The sequence below is a fragment of the Leptodactylus fuscus genome, chromosome 6, assembly GCF_031893055.1.
Source record: "Leptodactylus fuscus isolate aLepFus1 chromosome 6, aLepFus1.hap2, whole genome shotgun sequence".
In the NCBI taxonomy this organism is placed as follows: Eukaryota; Metazoa; Chordata; class Amphibia; order Anura; family Leptodactylidae; genus Leptodactylus; species Leptodactylus fuscus.
The window spans coordinates 624,629-633,738 of record NC_134270.1 but is presented as its reverse complement, the minus strand read 5'-3'; the positions used below and the strand labels follow the sequence as shown (position 1 = coordinate 633,738).

Sequence of the window (9,110 nt, the reverse complement as noted above, 5' to 3'; positions counted from 1 at the left end):
AAATTCGTTGAAATATCTTTGGCCCCAAAAATGCTGTTGACCTGTGTTATCCATAAATGAATACGAAGCTGATTGTGAGAGGTGAAAATGACAATTTTTCCAGGAATCTGTCATTTCAGTGCCTAATATGTTGTGCCCGACTTGTATCAGAGATGAACACTCTAAAAGCTCTTGTGCCCGGGATACCACCCGCTTACCAGTTTTTGGAGTGTCTCTGCTGACATAAGTTGGGCACAACATATCAGATACTGAAATGGCGAATCTCTGGAAAACTTCATTTTTAACTTCTCATTATCAGCCGCAATTTCATTTCTGGAAACTAAATAAATGCAACACTCAGGGGTTAAAAATGCTCGCTACACCACTTGATAAATCCCATCAGTGGGGTAGTGTCCAAAATGGGGTAACATGTCTGCAGATTCCACTTTATTGGCAATTCAAGGGCTTTGCAAAAGTGGCATGACATCCAAAAACCAAACTGTGCTCCAAAAACCAAAATCACGCTCCTTCCCTTCTGTGCCCGGCTATGCCCAAACAGCCATATGGCATTAAGCCCGTTATCCGGGGTACACCAGTGTCATACATGTCGGCATACACTGCCATTTGGGTACACAGCAGAGCGCAGATGTGAAGGAGCGATATGTGCTTTTGGAGTTCAGATTTAGATTCTTCGTTTTTGGACACCATGTCACATTTGCAAAGACCCTAAAATTGCCCCTACAAAATGAGGTCACTTCTTGGGGAATTCCAGTTTACTGTCACCTCCAGGGCTCTGCAAAAATGTCATGGCGCCCAGAGGGTCCCTCTAAATCTGTACCCCAAAATCTAAAAAGTGCAATGCACCTTCCCTTCTGAGCTCTGCTGTGTTCCCAAGTAGCAGTTTACACCCACATATATAATTTTTTGCCCCTCGGGATGGCCCCTTAATAGTTTTAGGAGTGCAGGTCTCTGACAACACATAGTGGGTGCAATGTATTGGGCACCGAAATGGCAGATTTCTTTAAAAATTTCAATTTTCATTTTGTACATTAATTTTTTGGAAGAATTTTTAGGCTCAAAGTGATAATACGCCTTGATACATTCTTTGAAGGGTGTAGTTTTTAAAATGGGGTCACTTTTGAGGGGTTTCCATTGTATTGATACTTTAGGGGCTCAGCAAATGTGACATGGCACCAGAAAACTATTCCAGCCACATCTGCCCTCCAAAAGCCAATCAGTGCTGTTCCCATTCCACATTTGGGGTATTGCTGTGTTCAGGACAAATTGTGTAACAACTAACCACTAACATGAAGTATAAAAAAAAAATCTCTAAATCACTTGTGTCAGTTATAGCGTCTCAAAGCTATTGCCATTTAAAGTGACAGATGTCAGATTTGAAAAACGAGTCCTGGTCCTTAAGGGGTTAATGAATGCGGTAATTAGACTACAGTCCACAAAACCACACACATTACTGTATACTACTGTATATCCTATGGTTTTACATCCCACTTTCTGTGCAGACTCATTTCATAGTATATTTGAACGATTTATAAAGCCGCCACCAGAGGGCGCTCACTGTATAGGGATTAGAGAGTACCTGTCACCTCTCCCATTATATAACAATTCTGTAGCATCTTCATTGTCTTGTGTTGTTCCTCTGTTATTCCTCCTGGAAATGTATAAATAAATGAGTGTTACTATTCCACTTGTCAAGGGGGAAGGGGGGTGTCCTTACCCCAAAGTGGTACGACCTAGCCGTCAATCCGTTCATACTTTTCCAGGAGGAATAACATGGGGACAGACCAACGCAGAATTCTAATAAAAAGATTCTCCAGACTTGTTATTTCATGGGGAATAATATGACTTAGTAAGAGACGTGTCAGGAGAATGAACAAGTCCTCATTTCATGTATTGAGCTCCCTCTAGTGGTGTGTGCAGGTATAACAAGCAGGCTTAGTACTGGCCCCCCTCCCACCATGGGCCCTGTAGTAGTCTCATAGATTGTAAGCTCTTGCGTGCAGGGCCCTCGCTCCTATTGTATATGTATATTGTCACATTGTGTTGTCTGTTCACGTGTCCTCTGATTTGTACAGCGCTGCAGAACATGTTGTCGCTATATAACATTATTATTATTACATGTGCTGCCTCTAGGGGTAAGAGGAGCGGCCCCGTGATATCCCATAATACATCCCATAGCCGTCATCCATGTCCAGGTCTGGTAACGCTGCTCCGAACACCAAAGTGAACCATCAGCCCCACCGCTCGGGCTCATGTCTTACGGTATCTTAATACTGCCATCTAGTGGTGTATGCTAAAATATCCAAAAATTCAATATTTTTTATTCTGGATATTCCTAAACAGAACATAATATCATCACTGATATAATAACTATAGCACAAGGTGTCCCTGACAGCAAACAGAGATCTGGTCCCCCAGGTGGTCAGGTAACATGTCGGGGTCTTCACGCAGCTCTTAGGGGCCGGGATATTGTCTGGTTTCACTATTAACCCTTTCCCGCCGATGGCATTTTTTGATTTTCGTTTTTGACTCCCCTCCTTCTAAAACTTTTTTATTTCTCCGCTCCCAGAGCCATATGAGGTCTTACTTTTTGCAGGACAAATTTTTCTTCATGATGCCGCCATTATTTATTCTATATAATGTACTGGGAAGCAGGAAAAAAATTCAGAATGGGGTGGATTTGAAGAAAAAATGCATTTCTGCGACTTTCTTACGGGCTTCGGTTTTACGGCGTTCACTGTGCAGCCACAATGACCTGTTCCCTGTATTCTGTGTTTCGGTACGGTTCCAGGGATACCAAATTTATATGGTTTTATTTACATTTTGACCCCTTAAAAAAAATCCAAAACTGTGTAAAAAAAATTTTTTTCTAAAAGTTGCCATATTCCAACAGCCGTAACTTTTTTATACCTCCATGTACGGGGATGTATAGGGCGTCTTTTTTTGCGGGGCCGAGTGTACTCTTTAGTTCTACCATTTTCGGGAAATGCTATTGCTTTGATCACTTTTTATTCAAATTTTTATCAGAATCAAAACAGTGAAAAAACGGCAGTTTGGCAATTTTGACTATTTTTCCCGCTACGGCGTTTACCAAACAGGAAGGGCCAGTCTGACCCTGAGCTGGTGTCCATTCCATATGCAGCCTATTACGGTATATATATATATATATATATATATATATATATATATATATATATAGGTGTTACCAGCAGGAAATAATGGAGTTGCCCTTTCTTAACTGGTGACTGGGAATTTACAAGTAAAATAAACCAGAGCGCAGGTGACGACTTTCTGCCCCGACAGTCAAATAATTTTGTGCAAGGCATTAAATAAACATCAACAGCCATAAAAGTCAGAAATGCGGAGGACGAATGACAATATGTAGAGAGCACATCATCACTTTCTCCATTATGAAGCCGTATCCCCGGTGTTAGGATCGGATTTCGCAGGTTTCCGTCCCGGCGCACAGCGCCACCTGCGGGTCATTCCGACTCTTGCCCTCTGCCTCATGCAGTGAGGCGACTGGAGTCTGTCCAGTTTTTCCCTTACTGAGCATGCTCAGACTTTTTGGAGCTGCTCAGAGGCTAAGTCCCATTTTGGCCATACTGAGCATGACCGGTGAGGTCATGGCCACCGCCCCTGTTGGGCGGGGACTTGCCTTTATATAGTGTGAGCCGACACCCGCCCGGTGCTCACACTGACTGGAATTTGGTTAATGACAGTAGTTCAGGGCCAGGCTCCAGTATTCAGGCAGGTTGCCAGACTAGGCCTCTGTGCGGGGTTCCTCTTTCTATCTGAGTGCTGTTAGTAAGGACCAGTAATCCCTGAACTGTCAGCTCTACACCAGGGCTTGGTGCAGTGGTCTCTGTTCCAGCCCGTGGCGCTGCAGTAGGTTTGGTCTCTTTGTTAGCCTATTTGTACTGTCTACCTCCATTGTTACTCCTGTTGTTTAGGAGACTTTTTGTGTTGCTGACCAGAGGTGACATTTAACCCTTGGCAGCTTGAACCGCACTAACGCCTCTGCCAGTGAAGTCAACTGGTAGTCTGTATTCAGACATACGGCCGCCCACCTGGGCCTGAGGACCTCACTGCAGTGTCTGCAGTCTAGCGGTTCTGTAGTTAAAAAATATTTATATATATATATATATATATATATATATATATATATATATATATATATATATATATATACACAGAACCGTAACATTGGGCCTGTCCTCGTCCTCCATGGTAATTGCTCATTCATTAGAATTGCCTGGCTCTATAATGTGTTTCCTGTGTCTGGTGTTATAATACGCTCCGGCTCGGGAGACAGGTCACCGTCCCAATTATTTAACGTTGTAATTTCTATTATCCTACAGCATATTGCCCAGATCAGTTTCCCCACACAGGCTATTGGTCACATCACTGCCCCTGTACAGTATAATAGCCCCATACAGAATAATGGCCCTTTCACTGACCCCATACAGTATAAAGGCCCTCACTTACTGGCCACATAGAGTATAACGGTCCACATCACTGCCCCATACAATATAATGAAACCCAAAACTGTCCCCATACAGCAAGATGGACCCTTTGCTGCCCCCATACAGTATAATGATCCATCACTGTCCTCATACAGTATAATGGCTGCAATATAATATAATGGCACCTCACTGCCCCATTTAGTAAAATGGCCCCATCACTTCCCCCATACAGTATGATGACCCCCATACAGTAAAATGGCACCTCAATTCCCCCATTCAGTGTTATACCCATCATACAGTATAATGACCCCATCACTGCCCCCATACAGTAAAATGGCCCCATCACTTCCCCCATACAGTATAATGGCCCCAATCACTGTCCCCCATACAGTATAATAGCCCCAATCACTGTCCCCCATACAGTATAATGGCCCCAATCACTGTCCCCCATACAGTATAATGACCCCAACCACTGTCCCCATACAATATAATGTCTCCTCATGTGACTTGCAACTAACAGGTTGGTAGAACTTCCTACTCTATCAGATTCAGACCTGGGCCAGGGTTCTTCAATCTGGCTATATTTTTAACAAGCAAATCGACAGAACCAGGGAGAACTGGCGGCATCCCAACCCTGGCCATAAAGTAATGGGATATCAATTTTGGGTTAGTGATTCCTGTAACTCCTCAATTGGTCTGCGGAGGTTTAGGGGTTAATAGCTAATATGTCTGATGGTCTAGAAAGGTGATGGGTTAATGGTGACACACAAACTTATCAACTGTCCCAAATTTGCCAGGATTGTCCTGGATTTTGGAAAACAATCCCAGCAGATAAATTTTTCCCCAAAAAGGAGTTGAATTCATGCTAACTCTGCCCAAAATTGCAGATCTGATGTCTCCATCAGTCTCTATTCACACAACGATGTTGCCCATTAGCAGTCTCCACTCACAACTCTGGCCACATGCCCTTCCATCCATGAAAAAGTTTTTTGTTTTTTTTTACTGCAGCCAACACTAGGAGGCGCTATTTGCATACACATTAAAAGAGTATTCCCATTGAGAGATTTAGGGCATATCTGTTAGGATTGGGTCCCGCAGGCTTCCCGTCCAGCGCATAGCGCCACCTGCGGGCCAATCCGAACCTCGCCCTCGGCTTTGTGCAATAAGATGTCTGGAGTCTAAGTCCAGCTTTCGGCCCACTGAGCATGCTCAGACATTGTGGAGCTGCTCAGAGGCTAAGTGCCATTCTCTCCCTACTGAGCATGCTCAGACATCTTGGGTCCGCTCTGAGGCTGTCCCATTTTGGCCATACTGAGCATGATCGGTGACGTCATGACACCGCCCCTGTTGGGCGGGGACTAGCTTTTAAATAGTGTGAGCCGACGCCTGCCCGGTGATCACACTTTGCTTAATATACGTTGAGACAGGAGGTTAGGGCCAGGTTCCAGTCAATTGTAGGAGCTGAGTAGGGATCCAGCTAGTATTCCTTGGCTCTGTCCTTTCGTACCAGTTAACCCATTCCTAGTCCAACTGCCTTGTATCTCCTTGCAGGTTTAGGAGTGTGTTGTGTGACTGACCAGGAATGAAGTTAACCCCTGGCAGTCTTGTGTTTTGCAGTAGAGTGAAGCACATGCAAGGCCTGGTTCTCCTGCTGTATTTAGCAGGTGCTTCTGGCAAAGCTTCATTTGCTCCACCGCTGTACATTGGCACGTTCCCCCAGTGACGTTAACTGGAGAGAGTCTGTTGCCGCCTGTTCACATTTGTGTTGCACAACATCACTGCCAGTGCAGTTCAACTGGTGGTGCATAATCAGACATACGGCCGCCCATCTGGGCCTGTGGACCTCGCCGCAGTGCTCTGCAGCTTAGCGGTTCTGGTTGTGTTATTTATTATTTTAATATATACACACAGAGCCGTAACAATGGCGACTTTTAGAAAAACATTTTTTAACAGTTTTGATTTTTTTTAAGGGGTCAAAATGTAAATAATACCCTATAAATTTGGTATCCCTGGAACTGTACCGAAACACAGAATCCAGGGGACAGGTCATTTTGGTTGCACAGTGAACGCCGTAAAATCAAAGCCCGTAAGAAAGTCGCAGAAATGCATTTTTTCTTCAAATCCACCCCATTCTGAATTTTTTTCCAGCTTCCCAGTACATTATACAGAATAATTAATGGCGGCATCATGAAGAAAAATTTGTCCCGCAAACATTAAGACCTCATATGGCTCTGAGAGCTTAAAAGATGTTCATTATTGGTCTTGCTTTGTGCGGTTTTATGCAATGGTTTAAGTGGTTTGAGATTACACTGACAGCACCTTATTCATTTACCCTTCCCCCGCCCTGTAGTATCTATGAGACAATAGTCTCCTTTTACAACCTCAAAAACAGGAGTGTAGAGCTGCTAAAAAATAGTAAAAAACTAATCGCAGATCTGAGAAGCAGTGAGATCATGGGCAATATAAAAAACTTTCATGAGCAAAAAATGCAGGACTATTGGGAGATGAATATGGGCACCATATCTTTTTAACCCTTAGAAGGATCTTCCCTGGAGTTGCTCCCAGATGTGTCTTCCGTGCTGCGCATTTTAATACCAGAGGGGCGACGTGAGGTCCGCCATCTGTCCCAGAGAACGATGCCACCAGGAGGAGACAATACAGCACATCTTCTGGGACTGCCAATTTGCACAGGACTTATGGACTCTTCTTTGGCCGCTTTTAAGAAAGATGGCGGAGCTCCAGGTCTTATCTCCTGATGCAATATTATATGGACTCTTTAGGTGTCCCTCCTAGAAACATCAATAAAGTTATGGTTTTATAAGGAGTGGGGATCAGCTACCGAGCCACCATGTGTCCAACTCGCACTGCCCAGCCGGCTTAATGTAATGTGAATTTTAATGAATCTGTTTTCTGTGTGACTTCTGTATTTAATAGTCTTATATTTGTCATTTTATGTAATGACTTTTTGGGTCAATAAAGTTTTGCCCTAAGTGGCAGGTGAATAAAAAAAAAATCTGTTCTTATCAGTTTAGGATTATCTTATCTTATCTTTAATATCTGATATGTCCCCTATCTGGGGACCATATATTAAATGGATTTTTAGAACAGGGAGCTGGAATCGGAGCTTGCTCTGTCCACTCCACGCATTGACCTGGTATTGCATTACTTCCAGGATCGGTGCACCCCTTTCCAATTCAGTTGAAAGAAAGAGACAGAGGATTGACCGACCAACAGAGGAGAAGAAGAAGATTGCTGCACCTGGCAAGCTAGCAAAGAGAAACCTGACAGTTGGACTTGGCCTGTGCTTGTTGCTGATGATGCTGTGACTGACTCTACCCTCTGCCAATGCATTCAAGCGCCTGAAAGGTAATTCATTAATTTCTTTGATTGGTTAATTGATTGATTGAAAATGACATTACTGCTGCAAAGTGTCTGATTTGCTGCAATTTTATTCCATTTTAAATTCAGTGAATTCTTTGAAAAATTTTTGCCATAAATTTATTTCCGAACTTGCACTTGACCGGACACTTGAATGGGTGTGGTCAAGCGGTGGGAGTGGTTTATGCAGATTCGCAAACTTCGGCAAAATCCGTTGGCGTCACAAGATAACGTTTGCACATCACTTTGCCTTGCACAAAAGTTTTTCTTTTCTTTTTTTTTCACTTTTGGTGGCAGGTAGGGAAAACCTGCACAAGCTAATTGGTTTCTACTTCATTAAGGGAAAGGAAAAAAAAATAAATCGAAATAGGGCTGCAACAGCCTGGTGCACACCTTGAGCGGTGCACAGTGAACACGGAAGGGCGCCGGAACAGGTGCCGAGCGCTTACCATCGCTTCTCGGCCTTATGGCTGCGATCAAGTGTTAAAGCTTGGTCGGGACCTGTTGCTGGAGTGATCGAGGGACCGCCTCTACATCGTTGGACGGAGGAACCTTTTTTTTCGTGCCTTGGGCAATCTTCGTTTTTGTGATGGATCCAGGAAATTCTACCGGTGGAAGGCATACCATCCGCTTCATTGTGGCCAGACCGTGTTCCGGAGATGAGGTACTCATACATCTAATGGACAAAGTCCTTGTGGAGTTATGCAAAGTAGAACTGACCAAGGTATTTTGCATACAGCAATTTTCTGTAAAACGCACGTTTGATGTGTCCTTCTACGAAGGCGGATATTGCCTGCACACATATGAGACACTTAAGAAACACCTTAAGCACGAATACCTGAAGGAGATACGTGTGGAACCTTTTTTCTCCACAATGGAGAAATTAGTAACAGTACAAATGTACAACCCCTACTGTCCCAGAGAGTTGGTAAAAGCATTTTTGTCACGGTACTGTGATAGTGTATGACTTGGTATGGGCAACACAAATTGTAGGGGGGTGTACACTGGCTATGCAAAATACTGGTGTAGGTTCACTCCGGATAAAACTGGCATAGGGGGGGGTTAAAAACCCTCCAGCCAACTTCTCTATAGGAGGTAACAACGGATTCCTATTTTACCCTGGTATGCCGGAGTATTGCCGGAGATGTTTGAGATTCGGCCATACGCAGGGTTCTTGTGAGAATGAGCCAGCCTGTAGGGGATGCGGCGAATCGGGGCACGTCGCCAGTGAGTGCCCAAATGTCGCAACCTGCGACCTCTGCGGCTCCA

The 9,110-nt window shown here is 44.0% G+C and overlaps 1 pseudogene; it reads left to right on the top strand.

Moving 5' to 3' along the window:
- Positions 1-7,420: 7,420 nt before the first annotated feature.
- LOC142210903 (U2 spliceosomal RNA) lies at positions 7,421-7,651 on the top strand (annotated as a pseudogene).
- Positions 7,652-9,110: the final 1,459 nt, after the last annotated feature.